The 20,759-nt window shown below is 37.6% G+C and overlaps 1 protein-coding gene and 1 long non-coding RNA gene across 2 annotated transcripts in view; one reads left to right on the forward strand and one right to left on the reverse strand.

Annotated features, from left to right (window-relative positions):
- PDZRN4 (PDZ domain containing ring finger 4) overlaps positions 1–20,759 on the forward strand; it is a 245,593-nt gene that overhangs the window by 86,611 nt on the left and 138,223 nt on the right. The gene's annotated exons all lie outside the window — the stretch shown is intronic.
- LOC146545235 (uncharacterized) overlaps positions 19,204–20,759 on the reverse strand; it is a 34,675-nt gene continuing 33,119 nt past the window's right edge. The window contains exon 3 of the long non-coding RNA XR_014882125.1: positions 19,204–19,352. This is a non-coding gene — a long non-coding RNA (uncharacterized LOC146545235). The remainder of the gene's footprint in view (positions 19,353–20,759) is intronic.

Raw genomic sequence — 20,759 nt, forward strand, 5'->3', positions numbered from 1 at the left:
GGCTGCACTTACGGGTAATATATGTCAAGGGAATTCATTTTTTATTACAGCTGATGTAGCCATTATGATGTCATAATATACAAAGAGACAGAGCTAGAGCTTTAACAGAACTCATCTCTTAAATCTGTGAGCCTCAGTGCTGTCTTGTTTCTGCTGTGGAAGCAGAAGTGTCAGGCTTTGGCGTAACATTCTCTCAACCCTTGACATTAACTTCCTGGTCAAGGTAAAGAAATGCTTAATCCTAGATATGGCAGTGATAATATCCACATTTGATTCTGTATTAAAAAACAAACAAACAAAAAAACCCAACAACAATGTGGAAATTTGCTATGCAAGACTAACATGCTATTTTCCTGAGTTAAAACGAGGTCATATATCTTTTACGTTCTATGAATGTTAGAGTAACTGACCTGAACTTCCTGATCTCAAATCTAGTGGTTTGTTTTCACTGAGAGTATCAAAAAAGTCCTCATTTCTATATTTGTTTCCATACTTGTTTCTCTGCCAGCTTCTGGATAGAGTAAGCAAACTGATAAAGACTGCCTACTGAAGGCTGCCCCTCTCTCCTACATCTAAGAGATTTCTAATTCTTGAAGTCTTCATGTCTTTGAATGTCCAGTGCCTGAGTGAAACTGGTCATTTAGTCATTTATTCATTAGTTTTCTATGATCACTCAGAACTAGTAGCACATGCTGGCTTACCAAACGACAAAAACATAATTAATGGGCAAGATGATGCTTATACCGGGTATTCTAACTACAGGAAATTTCAACTGAAACAGAAACCACCATCTATTTACTATGGAAATGCACTGGAATGAGTGAGCTACAACTATTGAATACCTTGTGATATCACAATGTTATCAGAATCATTTATATCAGGTTTATAGTATGAGAAGTATGTATTGCAGATGTCCAAGCCCCTTGACAGGATGGATGGAAGGGAGAGATGAGCGAGTTCCTCTGCACCATGATGTGAGTGGAAGATTATTTACTGCAGACAAAAAGCAATTTGTTGGTCAAGTTTAATGACACGGAAAAAGTTCAATAAATAACCTCTGTGTTTTCATCTCCTATACAGCTATCAAGTAAATACTGTGATGTGTAATTAGAAGATAGAAAGTGGAGGCATCAGAAAAAGAAACATCTTTGTCAGCTTGCCCCTACAGCTAGAATAGTCAAGACATCATTTTGTAGGCAAAAAATGTGTAGCTATGTATTTTAAACCAAAACACTGAAGAAGAAGCAACTTGCTTTTAGAAGACAACACACAAGGGGTTTTGGGAGATGAAAAATGCTTTCTGAATAAACACTTTCTTCTGATGCTTTTTATGCAGGAGGAGTGAAAGGGTTGGTGCATAAGGGTAATATATTTGATGTTAGCCAAATCTCTGCAGAAGCATTTCCTTAAATACAGAGCTTAAATCTCTGGGAATGTCTGTTTTGAGAAGCTTATTTTTGAGTTGTAGTATCTATGGTAAGAGATGCCCTTTTTCTGAGGAGCCCAGAGCTATTTCAATCTGTTGGTCAGATGCATCCCTTCAGCACTCGGACTGAGAAAAAAAGAAAAAAAAAGCTAAACCTTTCCTTTAGTCTTTGTATTGTGGAGAATTGGATTTTCCAGGTTGGGATTTGCTGATTCAAATGTGAAAACATTTTTCTAGACAGGCATACAAGAAAATGCAAATAAGCACTTTTATAAGTAAAATAATTTGAATAATCCTAGCTTAGAGCTCCTGCTCTTTATGGGAGAAAGCTTGCTGCTGTTCAGTTGTTTGTGTGATAGTCTGTATTTCAGTAAAATTCAGGACTCATTATGAGCAAGCCTTCAACTTAAAACAAAGAGAGTAAGTCTGTACCTCTGTTCTTAAGTATCTGCTGTGTTCACACCAGTGTGTAGAGTGTCTGTGCTCTGTGGTGTTCAGTGGATATCTGTAGTTAGTAACATCTTAATAGTTGCTGCTGAAATTGTTGCTGTTAAGAGCTATATACATACATACACACACACACACAGCATCACAGAGTATTTTGAGTTGAGATGATTTTAAAGATCATCTACTCCAACCCCCCTGCAATGAGAAGGGACACCTACAGCTAGATCAGTGTACTCAGAGTGAGCCCCATCCAGCCTGACCTTAGATGTCTCCAGGGACAGGGAATCCACCACCTCTCTGGGCCTCACCATCCTTATTTCAAAAAATTTCTTCCTTATATTCACTCTAAATCTGACTTTTGGTTTGAAATAATTTTCCCTTGTCCTGTCACAACACACCCTGCTAAAGAGTCTGTCCCTTTCTTCATTACATCCCCTGTTTAGATGCTGAAAGGCTGCTTTCAGGTCTCCTCAAAACCACTTTTTCAGTCTGAACAGCTCCAGTTCTCTCAGTTTGTCCTTACAGGGGAGATGTTCCATCCCTTCTATCATTTTTGTGGCCCTCATTTTTGTGACACGCTCAAACTCAGCAGGTCCACATCTCTCTTTCACTGAAAAGTCCACATCTGGACACAGTACTCCATGTGAGATCTCACCAGCGCAGAGTAGAGGGCAGGATTACCTCCCTCACCCTGCTAGCTGCACTTCTTTTAATGCAGCCCAGGATACAGTTGGCTTTCTGGGCTGTGAGGGCACATTGTTAGCTTATGTCCAGCTTCTCATCCGCCAGTACCCCCAGGTCCTTTGTAGCAGGGCTATGCTCCATCCTTACATTCCCCATCTTATACTGATAATGGGAATTGCCGTGACCCAGGTGCAAGAAATAGCACTTTGATTTGTTAAACCACTGCTCAAGCCTGTCTCTCTGAACGGCATCCCATCGCTTGGATGTGTTGACTGCACCACACAGTTTGGTGTCATCTGCAAACTTGCTGAGGGTGCACTCAATCCCACTACTGATTTTATTGATGAAGATATTAAAGAATACTGCTCCCAGTACTGACCCCTTGAGGGACATCACTTGTCACTGATCCAGGCACTGAGCACTGCTCTCTGGGTACAGTCTCACAAGGTATATACATATATACACATACACACATGTACATATATACATTTTTATTGCAGAGAAAGTAGCTGAGCAAATTTCCAGAATACTACTTATGTTGTTTTGTGTCTGATCTTTCAGAAAGACATCTTAGGATTGTGTGAAACTGTTTTTGTTGTTGTTATTATTGTTGTTTGCTTGTTTGTTTTTAGCAACATTTTCAAAAGCAATGTCTGGTTCAATTTTTGGTTCAAAAATGACTCTTTTTATTTTTGCTAAATATCTGGAAACTGTAGTAAGAAATTGTCAGGCCACCTTAAATTTAGAAGAAACTTTTAGTCCTTTCATTTATTTATAATCCATTTTCTCACACCTTAATCCCAGCAATTATTTTGAAATAAAAGAAAGATTTGAAGGGCTATTTTGAAGTGAAAGAAATCTAAGAAATCTTTCAGTTATGCTTCTTTCAATATGTCAGATAAGTTACTAAGTACTATTGTAATTTATGAGAAAAGAATTAATACATCATCTGAGAAGCTGAGGCTCAGCATGTACTTGTATATACAAGTACATTAAAAGATAATTTGTTACCATTTTTCAGTGCCCACTTCAGGTTTGGCTTTTTTCTTCTATTTATGGCAGTTAAGAGAATTATGCTGAAGAGGAATGCAGTATTTCTGGATGGGAGAGGGGAAAAAAGAAGCAAAACCAAATTAAACTACCAATGAAAAGCATATTTTTCTCCAGAGGGAGACTAAGTGCCACCTAAAATTGAAAACAGATCAATGAGGTGCTTCATCAATAAAAATATACCATCTTCTGCAGTGCTACATGTGACCTGAGGCTTTGGGAAGCATGAGCTCACTCTGAGGTAGACAGGCAGAGCACAGTTGAGTGAGTTATATTCTCTTTTAAAAGCAAGGATTGTCTGCTAATTTATTGATTTAAGAGATAATTAATTCTAAAATTCAGAACTGGGAGCCAAAGAATTAGATTGCGTGTTCCCATCTACAAGCGATGCACAAAACCTAAACTTGAGAAAGCAACAAAGTGCATAGCAAAATTAAAGTGAACTCTGAGGATTATCTGACTTGCACTCAAGAGTTCATGCAGTGATCTGTCTTTAGATGGCTTCTAATTCTCATGTTACCAAATGAAAAATATAAAATAAAATAAAATAATAAAAAACCCCAACCCTGCTGTTCCGATTTTATTCCATTCTCTATGGGGAAATCAAGAGCGTCATTTTTCTTTTTTTCTTTCAGTCTTCCACTCTTCTTATGGAGAACTGTGATTTTTTTAGTTGATTATATTTCCAAACTGATTTTCCAGCAGAAGCTCTAGATTGCAGAACAAAATCTTTCAGTTCTCTTTTCATCATCTTATCTTTTTAAGTGCATCAGTGCCATTGCATGCCAGTTTTATGTGATGGTATGCCTTATCAGTTTAATGAGATAGATTACAGTGCAGGTCCTCTAAATCTCCAGCCTAAAGGTAATTCTCTTCCTCTCGCTGTCATCCTTTTCTCTAGGTCAGAATACAGAGAGGTTATTTCTTGTTTGCTCTAGCTAAGAAGCAGAGGTGACTGGCAGATCTGTGCTAAACTTGGAAATCACTTCTGGAAGATTAAAAAAATATGCTGTGTACTACTTCTTTTAGAACCTTTTTGTAGCAAAAGAAGGTCTCTCTGTAGATTTTCTTTACACGGCACTAGCTGCATCTTCTCTTTGTTTTCCATATTCCATTTTCATGGAATAAATGTCCTCTATCCCAAACTTCATTTTCTGCTTTTATTTTCTTGGGCCTCAAAAGCAGTAATGTAGAATGTCTGTAGTTCTTGATGTTATTGGAACTGTACACAAACAGCTCCTAGAAGCATTGAAGCTAACTGCTGCCACGTACAGCTCACACCTGCAATCTCATGGATACAGCCAGTAAATCTTTCAAAAGAGGCCTTTGCCAACTAGAAACTTCACAAGGAAGAAAACAGGTGTCAGACTGGACTGGAAAGGCAAAGACTGCAATTTGGGGAAGACAATTGCAGCATTGCTAGAAAACCCTTGAAAAGCAAATGCTCTTGTTGTATGTGGATCCACATTAGTTGCTCTTTTTTCCACTAAGGTATGACCTTTGTTTCACTAACAGCTCATTTTGGCCTCCTTGATGTTGATGTAAAGAATGAGAATAGCAGTATACCCAAAAGTTGCTCTCCCTCTAAATTTTAACTGCCTGGTTGACAGATATGACAAAGTAATAGGAATCGGAACCTCATGCCAAACCTAATCATTTCATTCTAATTTGAAAGGTATGCTTGAATAATTTACATGGCCTGGATAGAGCAACATGATGTTGAATTGAGCTTTTTATGTACGAACTGAAGTTTCATCAGACTTCTGTATGTTAAGTGCATGCAGATTCCCCTCTCTCCCCCATTTTTAATTAAACATCCAAACCTGTTTTCAGCAGTCAATTCTCTGCGTAGCTTATGGTAGTAAATTATATCTGTAGACATTGTTTTGTTGTGCAATAAGCTATTCCTAATTGGCATTTCCTCTTTAATAGACTCTGTTAAGAATTATGTTAAAATAATTACTGCCAGAAAGCACAGTGCAGAACTCTTAATTACTGGCTAACAGTTCTGTCCTTCAGATCCTTCCTCTAAGCTATGCTTTCATAGAGCATGTGCTTTTAATTTGAATTCAGCTCCGTAAAACTCAAGAGAATCTAATGTCTATCAAAGCCAAACTCATAATAACAAAGGATTTGTCACAGCAGATCAGACCCTAGGTCCCTATAGTCTAGTGCCATTCCTCTGGCATTGACTGTTTCTTGATTTTTTAAAAGAAGTTACATCTCTTCCCAAATTGCTAATGCATCTTACCCATTTGTGTGGCACTGCACATTTCTCTCTAAATCTTGCAGTTCATTGTCTTACACCCTGAAGCATGAGATTTGATTACCTTTATTATCCTAGTTTGTGTAGCTACAGATGTTATTAGAAGTCATAAAATTATTCTGTTCCTTTTAAAATGTAACTTTTTAATCTCAATGACCTGATCTTTTAGCCAATTCCATTGACAATGTAAAATAACTGTTATAGTTCCTACATTTACCATTCTGTGATTTAAAGCTCCCCTCCCCCTTTTTTTTATGTGATTGTGGAAAAAAAAGAGGAACTTGATCAGATTTTAATATATCCTACCTAATTATGACTTCCTCTGTGAAATTCCTTTTAAGCTGCATATCATTTTGGATGCCATAGTTTCGAACTTTGCTGTTTCTTTAATTCCCTTTTATTTATTGGTTCATCTTAGAACCAATTTATTTATTTTTTTCTGTGGGAGTTATTTGTGTCTTTTTGTCTGCTTGTTTGTTGCTTTTTTAAACTGAACACACATTTAAAATGACACATTGTATGGTCTGAGGCATGTATTTCTTGGCTTTTTTGCAATATTTTCTCATGCCACAAGGAGTGTAGTAAAAGAGAAAGAATATGTAGTCTGTCTTCTGCAGATTTCATTTCTACGTTAATGACTCTAAAATAATTGCAAATTTAAAATTGCTGAAACTGATGTTTTTCATTCCTCACCAAATCTTGTGAATCCAGTTATCTCTGTGATATGCTTTGAGAATTATCAGTAATGTTAATAGACCTTTTTTTTTCTAATTTGGAACATCATTTGTCTGTTTAAGCTAAATTTAGTCAGTCATTTTGACAAATGCTTTCTTTTTCATATTTACTACAAAAGGAAATGAACTAATTGATATACCTGGTATTGTCAGAGGCAAATGAAAGGACTGTTTGTTGTAGCATACAGGCAGATAATTTGCTTTGTATTGGCTCAGCTGATAGCTTTCATTTTCCTCTTTGAAAAAAATATTTCACAGTCCCCCCATTGTACACTGTGATCTTCACAATTTTTTTTTAAAAGATAAACTGTAAATACCGCCCAGTATTCACTTAGAAAACCCAGTAAAGTAGTATCACAACAGTTATTAACTTGCTGTGCAGTTTCATTTCCCAGTCATTAATAAATAGTCCTCATCTCAATAGCAGCCCCAAGAGTATTCACTGTTGCATTTTCTGAGGAGCAGACATTTGCCATTACTCATTGTTTCCTTTCACTTAACAAGTTTTGAACCAATTCCAGGACTCTCTCCCTTGCCCCATAGTTATTTATTTCCATTAAAAGTCTCTCATGGAGGTAACGTATCAAAATCTAATTGAAAAATCAGGTGAATTAATTACACTGTGTCATTTAAACTACTATTTCATCAACTCTTTCAAAAAGAGGCTCAGAAAGCCTACCCTGGTTCGTGGGTAATTGCGCTGTCCGTGGTGCTGAAAGGTTCCACTGAGGTACCTGCCTATATTTTCTCTCAACTTCTTTGTATGCTGTGGACTAGCCTAGTATTCCACAGTCCACAGGCTCATTCCCTGTCCCCTTACTGAAGAGAGGAATATGAACACTTCATGTTTAGGTGAGCAGAAGATTACAGTAGTAGAAGTGTGCTACTTGAAGTTCAGTAAATGTGCCCACTGCTAGCAATGAAGTTGTAGACAAAGAAGGAAGGAGAGGTGAGGTTGTGAGGACTGTTACTGGATAGTTGCTCATAGATATCCAAAGAATGAATACTGAGAAATTATGCCTTCAGTCAGATTTTGTTTCTGAGAAAATCTGTTATTAAAGTTATTCAGTTATAAAATATGTCAATGGAGCTTTTCAAAATAAAAATGAATTTCACTACTGTATTTATAAATGCAGAAGAACTGATTATTTACTGAGATTTTTCTGTGTAAAACTCTAGAATCATTATTGTCTTATCTTTGAATCAGTCTTACTGCCAACATTGATGGCTGGAACAATAGAAATCACTATGGAGCAGGAGCTTCTCTCAGAATCCAGGTCTTATCGTGGCTTTAACTGGCAAAGACTGTCATTCATACTGTCACTCACTGATACTACATAATGGATGGTGTCAGCCTTGCACACCATAGATAACTCACCAGAGTGGGAGTTGGTTTTAATTCCACACACTCAGCTGATTCCCCAAACCATCCAACCTTCCACCAACGAAACAAAAATACGACAGAAGATAAGCCACAGTTGATAATATGTCAGAATGTGTATGAAAGACTTCTTTTACATCTGTTGTCACTGGGAATTTTAGAATTCTCACTTTTGACTATTATGAATGTCAAATTTTTTTTTAACAAAAATGTTGACAGTGTAATATTATCTATAATTTTTCTACAAGTAAGCAGTATAGAAAACCATAATCGATGTGCATTTGAAATTATTATTTTATTAATATGAAATAATTAGTCCTGATTTTATTCCATTTGTACATAGGTCATTTAGAAAGTATTTTCTCCTTTTTATTTCCATAGGAACTACAACACATATAAAGAGTACAGTAACAATGATAGAGCAAATTCTCAGCTACAAAACACTATTTTTCAATCTAGTCACCACCATTAGCTTGGCATTTTTGCCAGTGATGAACAAGAGCCTGCATGCTGCACTCATAAAAATCTGCACCAGCGGATATGGCCCACTTTCACCACTGCTAAGTGCACCACCCTCTGCCACTCTTTGCTTACATGCACTGATTGGTTTCCATAAACGTTTAGCAAGCATTGACAAATGTTAGTGGATGTAATTTTTTTGTGCATGGAAGAATTCAGTGACACACCCTTGCTTCATACGCTCTTTCATGTCAGGTGCCATTTTGTCCCTCTGCTGCCATCTGTCGCATGGCAAGAAAATGTGACAGAATATTGGTGGGAAGGTTCAACCTCTGCTGTCCTACCACCAACATCCACCTCTGACATTGTGGGTCAACATCATAAAATTGGAGACGTTGCTTTCAGAGCGGCCCTCATCGAAATTAACAAAATGCACACGTGTATTTACTGCCAATTGTGAATGATTAGTAGTTCTTGATTTTCTATGAGTAGGCTTGTAGAAATAGTTTGAAGGTGGTTTCAACTGTTCCACTATCAACACTGCAACACAGGACACTGGCAGGGAAAATAATACTTAAAATAATGTCTGCCATTTGATCACTAATATAATTTTTTGAATTGTTGCTTAATAGGTGAAATGTTCACTTAAAGTGAGAAACAGACTCTTTTTTGTTTTCACTTCTAAATAAATAATAAGTCATTTTCCTTTTCAAAGTTATTTATTGTCTATAAAAAAAATTGAAGATATTGTAGGTCATATAAGGAGAGGAAGTCCTTCAGTGTGTGATTCAGAGCTTCTCCTTTGAGTCATTTGTGTTTTCCTGTATGGGAATTGAAGTCTGGTTCAGAGACTGTGTAAGTCCTTCCAGCTAGGCAGAAGAAGAGGGGCTGTTGTGATATGTGCCTTTATTTCCTCCACCTGCTGCAATCTACCAGTTACTAGAAGAAAAGGAAAATACACTGCAGTCTCTATTCAGCTGCAGTAAATTACTTCCCTTCTCTGTCACAATAACAGAAAGAAATTCTGTATCACAGTTCCTTCCTAGGATTTGTCCTAGACTGACACATATCCTGAGATACGTAATAATGCTTATGCTTATTCTTATGCTCTTCACTGACTCAAGTTTGAACTATTGGATCTACATCTACCTGCAGTAAAAATAGTATATGTACTTTAACTAACTGAAGGCTTAATACTTCATTTTTATAAAACAATAAAAAATGCATTTCAGATACATGTTTAATACTTGTACACTGATCTTGTCAAATAAGTAATTGCTCCACAGATAAATAACAGTAATATATACTTTTCCATGTCACTTTAACCAATGTTTACTATAACCAGTATGGTGATGTGTGGCTATTTCTGTACATGTATATTTTGTTCTGATAAACACACATTTCACCTACAAGAATTTAAGTTAAATGATACTTGTTATTAGATACAGCACCTCTTGCCAATAGGAGCATAAAACATAGCCTTTCACAGGCGTTAACTGAATCCTTTTTGGGCAAGGTAGCTGCAGTTCATCCTTTGCTTAAAACGAACAACAAAAACAACAAAGGAATGTTTTTGTTGTGCATCATTTTCTGCAGCTATGACTCTCCCTCTGCTCATTGGTTATTTTGGAAAAGGTAGATGGAATTCTGATTGCTTTTTTGGGTCACTGTGCTATCTCCTAATATTATGTTATAGTAGATTCTTTCCAGAGTGTCACATCATAATGCTTCCACAAAACTCCCAATCAGAGACGTTAGACTGTGGTTTGCTCTCTCCCGTTGTTTCCTGTGGACCGTATTTAGAGTACAGGGTTTAGAGACAGGGTTGTGATACTGCAGGGCTTGTCCTTAAAAGACAATAGTGAGGTCTTGAATGCAGGTTTTTGTTGTTGTTTGTTTGTTTTTAAATTTGAGAGCAGTGCCTAACAACATTCTGTATATGATGGTTGAAATCCCAAACCACTCAGACAGGATGGCAGCATAACGTCTACCTTATGAAACCTATGATTTGATCTAGGAGGCATCCTAGCAGACCAATATTAGATATCTCTAGTCTAAGGCTATCATATGCTGCTGGAAGTAGCAAGATGATTAACAAAGTAGTAACATAAATTGGTGGCAGTGGGGGTGGTGAGAGTGCTTTGGTAATCACCTGCAATTTCTCCTCATTCTTTCTCATGTCTGACTTGAGAAGAGCTGTGTTCCTCCTCATTATATCCTCATTGCTTCACTGCAGCTTTCTCATGTTGAGAGAGTAGTGAGTAGGATGTGTGTGTTGCGCTGGAGAACACAAGTGGTATGGTGAGTTCAGTGAACTTTTTTGTTCTAAAAGGTACATTCATTTTCATCTTCACAATAAATGTCTTTCTCCTTCTTAATTCTTTGTTACTTTTTCGAGTTCTTCTTTGGGCTTCCTTAGCACTCCTAAAATCTCCCTGAGAAATCTTTGTGTACAGAGAGTTTGTTGTTTCTAGTGGTAGTAGTGCAGTCAGCCTGTTGCACCCATTAATTGTTCCTTGTGACCCCAGCTCGTCTGCATTTTTAATCTGTGATATGATCTTATTTTTTTTTACAACAAACAAACAGAAATTCATGGTTTGAAAACAATGGGGAATTGTTTCTATGAGAACAGTAAATGCCCTTGTTAAAAAAATGCAAATGGATGTGGTTTTGAAACTGTGGCTATGTTTAATGTATAAGTATAAAATATATGTTTTTCTATCTGCCTTTAATGTGATCAGTAAATGAAGGGGAAAAAAAACTCTTCTGGATGTTAAACTGTTCTCAAGCATTCTTTATTTTTATACAAATTGAAATTACAATAAGATGAGCTCGCAACATCATTAAAAACTACTGGAGAGACTGTAAAAAATTCAGTGAATTAAAAGAAAAGAGCTATTCAACCAGGAACCTTATAGACAACTGAACATTTTTCTAAGTATTAGGCATTAATTTTTGAAGTATATACTATACTGTATGATTCTAAGGTCTTCTTAAAGGCTTATGTGTCTGTGTGGATATGTGGATATAAATATGTTTGCATACATATACACCAAAGGTAGCCCCCCTCCCCCCAGGCATTTTTATTTGTTTGTTTCTTTTTGTTATGAATATGGAATTTGTACTAAAATAAAATTTCATGTGGGTTGTTATCTCTCCAGCTATCTGTGCAGACCATAGGTTTGGCCTTAGAATATTCTCATTACATGTGCTCAAGCAGTTAGTTGGTGATTGATATGATATTAATTCACAGCGCAGACGCTTTGCCTTTGTTACTGAACATTAGACAAATTAGTTCTTACAGATTCATGTCCCACCCACTACCACATCTAAGCTAGCCACTGTGGCTGGTTAATATCACTAATAACCTTCATTCAGAGTGAACTGAAGCATTAGGGAGGAGGAGTTTGCTAAAGAAAGGGGCAGAAAACAGGCAGCAGACAGTGATTTCTAACAATACATTGCTGGACTGTACTCATTTTCTGGCAAGTCTCAGCACAGCAGTGACAAATGATCTTTTGCCAGGCCCCCAAATTAATTTTCCCTCCCACTTTTCATGAGGCCACATTTATCACATAGATTATGTTAAATGTATATTTGACTGGGCAGAAAAAGACAAGTAGTAAAATAATATTATTCCACTAGCTCCTTATCTGCAAAAGTAAACCTGTAAAGGTGAATATTTCGATGAGTGTCCCTGAAGATTTTTCCCTACATCTGGGCACAAATGAATGAGAGAAAGCAGCTGAAAGAAGGCAGGGAAACATCTATAGCTGTTCCTACTGACCTGGGAGTTGGGGCCTGCTCTGTACAAATGGCATGGCAGCTGAAATGGAGTGTGTACCATTTATGCTTGCAATATTATGTAGAAAATAAAATTGCAATTTTTTTAATGTGCATTGAAGTTAATTACTCAGAGATGGTTTTCAAATATGCTGTTATAACTCCTCATTAAGTTTTTGCTGTACATTGTCTCCTTCTGACTCTATGGGAAGATGTAGAAAATTGTGTTGTGTGGATGATAACCAGGAGATTTGTCAAGGTCAGGAGAACCACTGGAGCACAAGGAGGCAGGGGAATCCCAGTAGAATCTAGCTGTCTGAAATATTCTGCTTATGACTGGATTAAGTCACATTAATTGAGCGTAAAAGCAGAGTGTTTAGTGCTTAGAGTGCGATTGGCATTGATGTGAGGATTCCTATGCAGTGAAATGCACTAAGCGTGCTAACGCAAAATTGTCTGTTACGTTGTCAGTATATAACTGTTCCCCTGTATTTTATTTGTGTCTGTTTAAAACAGCCTCAGCGAACTCCATTGAAAACTACAGCTGTCTGGCCACAGATGATGTTCAGCATAGAATGCTTTACTGTTAGTGTAGGCCCTGCACAACTCTGAGTCTATTCAGCCTCACTTTGTTCCCTCCAGCAGCGGCCTTTGTTAAGCATCCTAAATGTCTGATGTATTGCATTGGCCCTTCCTGATTCACGTGGTCTAAATAGTTCTGAATATGTTCACATTTTTCAGTTGGCTTCCTGATATATCACTGACATGCTGTTCAGTGGAGCTACTTGTTATATTCCTAGAATCCTGCTGCTTATTTTCCCCAGGATCTGATGCTGATGGCACATGAACCACTTAGAGCTTCAGGTGTAGTGTAAATGTAAACTGAATATGCAGATAGACCTTTCTCTAGGGGAGTATCATCCACCACTTCACTCATCTCTCGCTAATTCTGCCCTTCTGTGTGTGAATATATCACTTTGAAATTCTTTGGTGATCACCATAATGTATTGAAGATGACACTTTAGCAAATGTGATTTAGTAAATGTGATTATATACAAATGTTGACAAAATTCATGCTTTAGTAATCACCTTTACACCGAATATTGTTGATACCTGGAGACAGATTTTGTGTCTCTAGTAAATCTTCTTCTGCAGCTGTGTTGCAAGGGAGGTGGCAAAAGGCACAGTAGTTCAGTTCCCAATATCTTCACAGTTTATCTATCGAGTGCTTAGAAAACAAAATTCTTGAGCTTTTTATGTTAAAGCAATACTTACAGAAATTTTTGTTCAAGTGCATTTAGAAGGATTGAATCTGTTTCAAAAATCACTGTATTTAGTACCTCATTTTGAACTCTGTTTAAATATACACTTCAGTGTGCATATATATTTTGATTCTCATTTTTTATTTTCAAAGTTGCAGGGGGAAAAAATGTTATATTGTATTAGACCAACCAGCTGTTTCAGCATTACTTTTGTACTGCCATTATTCTTTTGCTGGTGAAAACTAGATAACGCAGCATGTGTGAATGTGAAGCATATGTTTACCTTTATGCACAGCCATAGTATTAAACAATGAGGCTGTAGAGCCAAGGATGAAAATGAAAATAGCTTCCAGGGAAGATTAATAAAAGCATGGCAGAGGAGAATTAGAGTGAGCTCTTCACTTGCTATAAAGGTCATTGCCCATCTCCAGGCCAGGAAAGATGTTCAGCAGAAGCAATTCCTGAGAAACTTTCCTTTACTGTGTTGTTTTTTGATTGCTTTTTGAGGTGGAAAGAAGCATCTTAGTGCCTTTCTTGGAATTCTACTGTTTACCTTTTTATGTAATTAAGCAGACCAGATTGGTATTTAGTCTTGTTCTGACAACAGTAAATTAGGCTTAACTCTTTAATTACAATGAGAAGGAAATCACCTTTCTGATATCCTTCAATTAGCTCAAACAGCTGTTAAGTTATAATTAAAATTTCACATGGATCATTTGAGTTTTTGGAATGTTTCCATTTAATAAGAAAAACATTTGCATATATGCATTTGCTTTTCAACAACCTTTTCTAATCTGTCAGAGCTATACCAAGAATACTGATACCATATTAAGCAATATCTTTCTGCCTTTATGAAGAGACAGCTGGGTCTAGGAAAATGAAAAATAGAAAGAGAAGGCGAACAGAAAATATCAAATCTCCAGGTTGCATTGGTGCTAGCTCAAAAATAAACCTTTCTTCCCTCATCTTCTTTCTCTTTTCCCTATGCTCTTTCTGATATGATCTTTAAAACAGGAGGCTGGACTGTTTGGTTAAGGGCATTAAGCACATATATACATTCCTCTGTCAGAGTGTCTTACACTTGTTAAGGACCTGGCCCTGTAGATACTTTGGTTTTAATAAGACATGTTTCACATACTAAAGGCAGTGACAAGCACTGTTAAAAGCTTGTAACAAAATATTTTGGATGTTTGTAAGTGACCTGACCAGAAGCTGAATTGGACTGCTCAGCATGTTAAGACAAGAAGGGCTCTCCGTAAAATTTGTTGCTTCCAAATGATGGGCTCAGAACATCCTGGGTGGAGAGACTTGCTGAGTATGAGAAAAACAGAACACTGTATGTGATAGATTTCTTTTTGTGATTCATCTTTTTCCTCCTTTCCAAACCTCAGTGCTTCACTACTGAACTTGTTTATCTGTGACTTGAAGGTACTTTCTGGCATTCTGAATTTGGTCTCTATGAGATCATCACTGAGTCAGGAGTCAGTAATCTTTTGTTTTCCAAAGGAGAGGCTTTGTACTATTTCACATCTGATATTGGTTTGTCTATGTGTCTTTACGCTTTTTTTATACTAATACCTGCTGTTTGAACCAACTAATTTAATAAATAGAGCTAGACTTCAGGGTTTTTTTCTTTGTTTGCAAGAAATCAAGGGGATAGTAAAGTTATTGAGTTCTTTTTTTGGAGTTCTTCAAAGTTTTTTGCTTGTTTGTTTTTCTGTACAGAAGCAAATTTTTTCTGTGTCTCTTTTTGAGCCTTGTAACTTGAAATAGTGGAAGTTCAAGGGTCTGGCAGTTTAATGTCAGGTTGCTCTCAGAATTCAGTTGTACTGTGCACACTGACAAAGTGAAAGCACACACAAGTCCTTAAGGATGGGATTACTGTAACATTTCTTATCTCAGTCAGTCACATCATCCTTTTTCTCCATCTCTCTCTTTTCTTGTAGCTAATGCTGAGTTCTGTCTTAATTTTCATTCAAGTATTATTGTGACATTGAGTGTAATTACATACTGTAATTATGTAGTAAAAGTCTGATTTCAGATACTTTTACATACTGTAAAAGTCTGATTTCAGATTAATATCTTATATCTTTGTATCCCAGCTTTGTAAAGGAGTTGATTCATTAAATCAGTGGCTTCTTAATTGGTTTTCAAATTCTTAATTGCTAAGGATGGCGGTCGGTCTTTCTGCATGTCTGTTGTGTTTCTGTTTCCCTTATAACATTGGTGTTTCTTTAAAGAGACGCATTTATCTGACACAATTATCTGCTGTTACTAGAAAGCTCACAGATTTGGTTTTCAAGTTATTTTGTTGTGAGATGTATCTTAAAAATACATCCACTTTTATTTATTTCTTGTTTGTTTGTTTGTTTTTACATTGTGTATCAGGATTTTTAAAATTTCTGCAACTCTTTTATTTGTGGGAGTTCCACAGAAGGGGTCTTGATCACTCTCCCAAGCTGAGCTATGCTAACAGCAATACAGTGTAGAAGTGTGTGATTAGGTTTTAATGGTGTTTTCACCTGATGGGATGAAGTGGATTGTGTTTGAAATTTATAGACTACCTGTACAACTGTCACCCTTTAATAATATTATGAATTCTTGCTCTATATTTTTCCCCTTTTCTGCGGTTTGACTTTGATGTAGTTCAACCCATCAGGCAGCTGAGCATCACACAGCCGTTCCCTCAATCCCCTGCAGTAGATTGGGTAAAAGTTGTATGTTGAGATGTAGAGAGTTCAGTATGACAGACAAGGAAGGGAAAATAAAAATACTGATGAAAGAATAAATAAAACAATTACACAGCACAGTGCACACCAACCACTGACCAATGTTCAGCCACTCCCTGAGCAGTGGCTATTCTGCCAGACAACTCCCCTGGACTTATAGCCAGCCACGACACCAGATGGTCTGGGATATCCCTTTGGCCAGTTTGGGTCAGCTGTCCTGTTTCTGTCACCTCCCAGCTCTGTGTGCATCCCCAACCCCCTTACTGTTTGGATAGTACAAGAAGCTTAAACATCCTTGGTTCTATGCAAGAACAGCTCAGCAACAACTAAAACATGGGTATGTTATCAACATTATTGTCATTTTAAATCCAAAGCACAGTACCATACCAGCTACTAGGAAGAAAATTAGCTCTATCCCAGTGCAAACCAGGACAGACTTCTTTATTTCAGTGATACTGAAAGATGCGTGGAAAATGGCAACTTGTCATTTAGAGTAGCTACTTTTATGAGCTTTTGCAATACATTTTGAAACTTGGATGTAGACTACTCTGTTTATTTGCTCAGGTAAAAGAGCAAAATTGAACTTGGATATAATAGGTGGTGTCTTATCTTCAAAAGCAGGGTATCTTTAGTATGGAGTTTTAAAGAGCCCATGCTTGAATTATAAATGTGTGCACTGTTATGCTGTTACGAGCTGTTATTTGGGAAAGAAAAAAGATAGAGTAAAGGCTGAGGGAACAAACGTTTATTCAATGAGGGATGAAGCCTTGGCGCCTAGCTTTTTGTTTAATTTGTCTGCAGCTCAGTGAGTTTAGATATGAACAGGTATAACAAGTGCAGTAAAAATTTGGCCTGGATGTCCTTCTTTCTTTTTTTAACCCAGGAATCCATTGTTAGGATATTTTACATGAACTAAAAAGATTGCATGGCTGAGTTGAGAGGCATCAATTTTCTGAAGTATTTCTTAGCAACTGCATTGATATAGTTCTTTAACATTTGCGGATGGCAATTCTTTAGAAGTTTTGCCACGTTAAGCTGTTGTTTTTTTGTTGTTTTTTTTTTTTAATCTCACTTGGACATTTCCCCAAACCTTGTACCTCTTGAGGAAGAGAACGTTGTTGCCACTTTTTTCCAAATCAAGTTAAAAGAGCAGTGTTGTTCAAGATGCACAATCTGGCTCATAAGGAAAGCCTTCTATTATCATTGACTACTTAATAGAAAGCAATGAGGTGATAATTTTCATATGGAGAGAGGCTCAGCATTCTGTTCCTGGATTTAGACTTCTGCTGTTGTTGCATAACATAATACTTTAATACTTGCATATTATCAGCTCTATCATGGTGTAGCACCATTATGACAAATGACATCAAGCTAAAGTAACTCCAGAAAGTCAAATGTAATGTATTTTGTCTGATTCAGTACAAAACATGAGCATTTAAAAGTACATTTATCAGTGTAATTAAGGAGCCTGCACTGGGACATTAACTTAAGACCTAACCAGAAGATAGCTGAAAATAGTGTGCATGTGTATTGTGTGATTAAAGATTTTTAAATGGACTTTAATTACATCTCAAACTCATTACAGATCACAAGCAAGTGTAAACCTGCATATCTTTATTTTTCAGTGCCTACATTGCATTGATTAGCAATACTGCTTGCTGTGTGCCACAACTGATGCAGATAAATTGACAGAAAGGAGAAAACAGCTAGTGTTTTGCTATGTTCCACAAGACAAGCTTTTACATATCTGACATAGAAAGGCTTTAAATATTTTAATAGAGCCCAGGCTTCTAATAAAATTTGAGAGTTAGACATAGATAATTATGTCTTATATTTACATGAAGACACTGAAAACGCTAATAAAACATATTTGTGGATTTCCCCTTTAATGAATGTAGCAATAAAACAAAATAATTGCATAAGTCCTCCACTAGTTTTAAAAACCATAAAGAGGAGGTTCATCAGTGATTTGATATCAAGCTTGTTTGTTGTGAATTATGGAAATTTTTGCAATAAAATTTGCTTTGGTGGAGAAGAAATGGATGCACAGGCCTGATTTTATTAGTGTGACTAAATATTGTGGAATTAAAACAAGGAAATTCTTGCATACTGTCACAATTCAGGGCCATATGGATCATAAACTCCTCCATGCATATTTCACTTGCAGACTTTAAATGGCATTATCTCATCACAGAGAGGGGAGCAAGAAATACACTTAACTTAAATTTAGAAATTGTTCTCGTTACTGAATGTCAGATAAAGGTGAAGCTTTTAAATAGGAGTCTCCATGATTTACTACCTTTAATGTGCACAGGAAGGGATGTGCAAAGCGCATCATTAGTGTGACAGGGTGAAGGGGGCAACATGTTTCTTCTGTTACAATGGAAAGAGGATGAATCTGGCACAGCTCTGATGTCAGAACCTCCATCACCTTTCTCACAGATGATGTAGATTTTAATTGTGCTCTGGGCTGATTCTTATCGCACCAGCTCCTACGTGACATTGAGATAGATGAAGCCATTTGTTGGCATTATCAGAGCCAGCTGTGTGCTTGGCTGCAGCTACAGTAGGCATTATATCTCATGCATAATCCTCTCATTGAGAGAGGATCACAAGCATCTGAACCATATGGCAAATAATTTTATTATGATCAAAAAAAGGACTCTTGAAGCTAGTTAAACAGAAGAGTCCTTGAAATTCAATCAGAAGAGGTTTTTATTTTCATGTGGCATTATCATCTTAAATTATTTTTTAGCTCTGCCATCATCTGTGAAATACAGGAATTTTATTTTTCCCCAAAAGTAAGAAATTAATGTTTTAATTACAAGAATCAGCATGTAGAATTGCATAGCTTGATTCTTTTGATGGCTGAAGAGTGCCTTATAGGTGCTAACGTCTTTTTTGCTAATTACACACTTGTATCACTCAGAAGCCCAAATAGGAAGTAGAAAGTACCTGAAAATAAAAAGGCTGGGGAAGGGGAGAAAATCACTCACATTAAGCCATGGGAATGCTGCGCTGATGTCTTAATGCCTTGCTTCCCAAGGGCTGGCAACCTGAGGGCTACTGCCATTTCTTAAGGATGAAAACATGCAGGCATAGTAACAGCTCGAGAGCAGTTGTTCTTTGCACTGAAAAAAAAAAAGAAGAAATTGTATATAATTAAGTCTATGCAAATGAATGAGAGATGGAGGAAGAGAGACTTCCTGTCCAATTACTCCTGCTGGGCAGCTAGGAAGGGGTGGGAGCATCAGGGATAGCAACAGGCAAGCTTTTAGCCTAAGAATGAGGAACAGTAACTTTCAACAGGATGAAAGTATTGCTGCGAGGCCTGCTCCTATTTCCTTCTGAGTACGCAAGGAGAAATCTCATGGCTACCTCCAGCTACTGGGGTTGTAACAGGCAGGCAGCAGCTCAGGACAGGGCTACATGTCTGCTGGAGGTGGCTTTGTTAACTGGAAGGCAGCGTCAGAGCACCACGGCAGGAAGCGATAAAGCGAGATGGAGCCGCGTGCGAACGGCCTCCTGCCTGCTGGAGGCTGGGCCCTGGGGACACCAGCAGCGTCCGTGGGGCTCCTGCTGATAACACGCGTGGCCTATCAGCGACTGTCACACCACAGGCTTAATGGAACGCCATTAAAGGCTTGCCAGAGCCAAATGGCAACAGCAGTCTTATCTGGAGAGTACCTTTTTTATTTGGTACTTTATTGACAAATTATAAAGCCAGTTATTGGGCTGTGGGGGGAATATAGCCATGTAATTTACAGGTCCTTTAATTTTCTAGTGCTGCATGCCTGAAGCAGCTTTGGGTTGTTATCGCAGTCTCATGAGTTACGCAGAGGTCCTGGCTGAACCGCTAAAGTACCGTGAAATGTGCGTCTTCAGGGAAGAGGAGGAACAAGAGGAGGAACGCTTGTCTCCTCTGCAATAATGTGGTATTTAAGAAATTGTGACTTCATGTATTAAAATCAAATGCAGAAAGCCCTCCTCCAGCCCAGCAGTCACTCTGGAGGCTTCCCCTGCAAGCTGCCCATCACTCCCTGCAGGATGCAGAGCAGAGCTGTGCTTGCTGAGTGGGCTAACAGGAAAGGATGGCCTTTGTGGCAGCAGCTGCTGAACTGAGACTTTCTGGATCATGAATGTATGTAAATATGTCCAACTGTTTGCCCTTCACACATCTCTGGCAAGTTTGGAGTAAAAAATATTGCGCTGCTCCATTAGTTTGCTTGCCTATTACAGCAGCAGATGCCTTCCTGTCTAAAATAGGATAAAGGAATAAAGGCTAGAGGGGACCCCGACAGCATTTTGAAATGGATATAAAACAAGCTTTGGCAGCAGGGTACACCATAGTATCCACTGCAGTTGGCAAAGGCACAGGGGTGGGTAGCTCTTCAGTCCATTAAGCAAGGCAGTAAATGATTGTGGCCTTTCTAACTTTTTTTTGTATTTGTTCCTTCCTGATCTCTCTCTGCAGCAGAGTAACAGCTATTTTGGAGAGTTTGTGTGGGTTTGATCCCTGTCTGTATCTGCAGAGCGGC

The sequence above is a fragment of the Meleagris gallopavo genome, chromosome 1 (genome assembly GCF_905368555.1).
Source record: "Meleagris gallopavo chromosome 1, MGAL_WU_HG_1.1, whole genome shotgun sequence".
Lineage (NCBI taxonomy): Eukaryota > Metazoa > Chordata > Aves > Galliformes > Phasianidae > Meleagris > Meleagris gallopavo.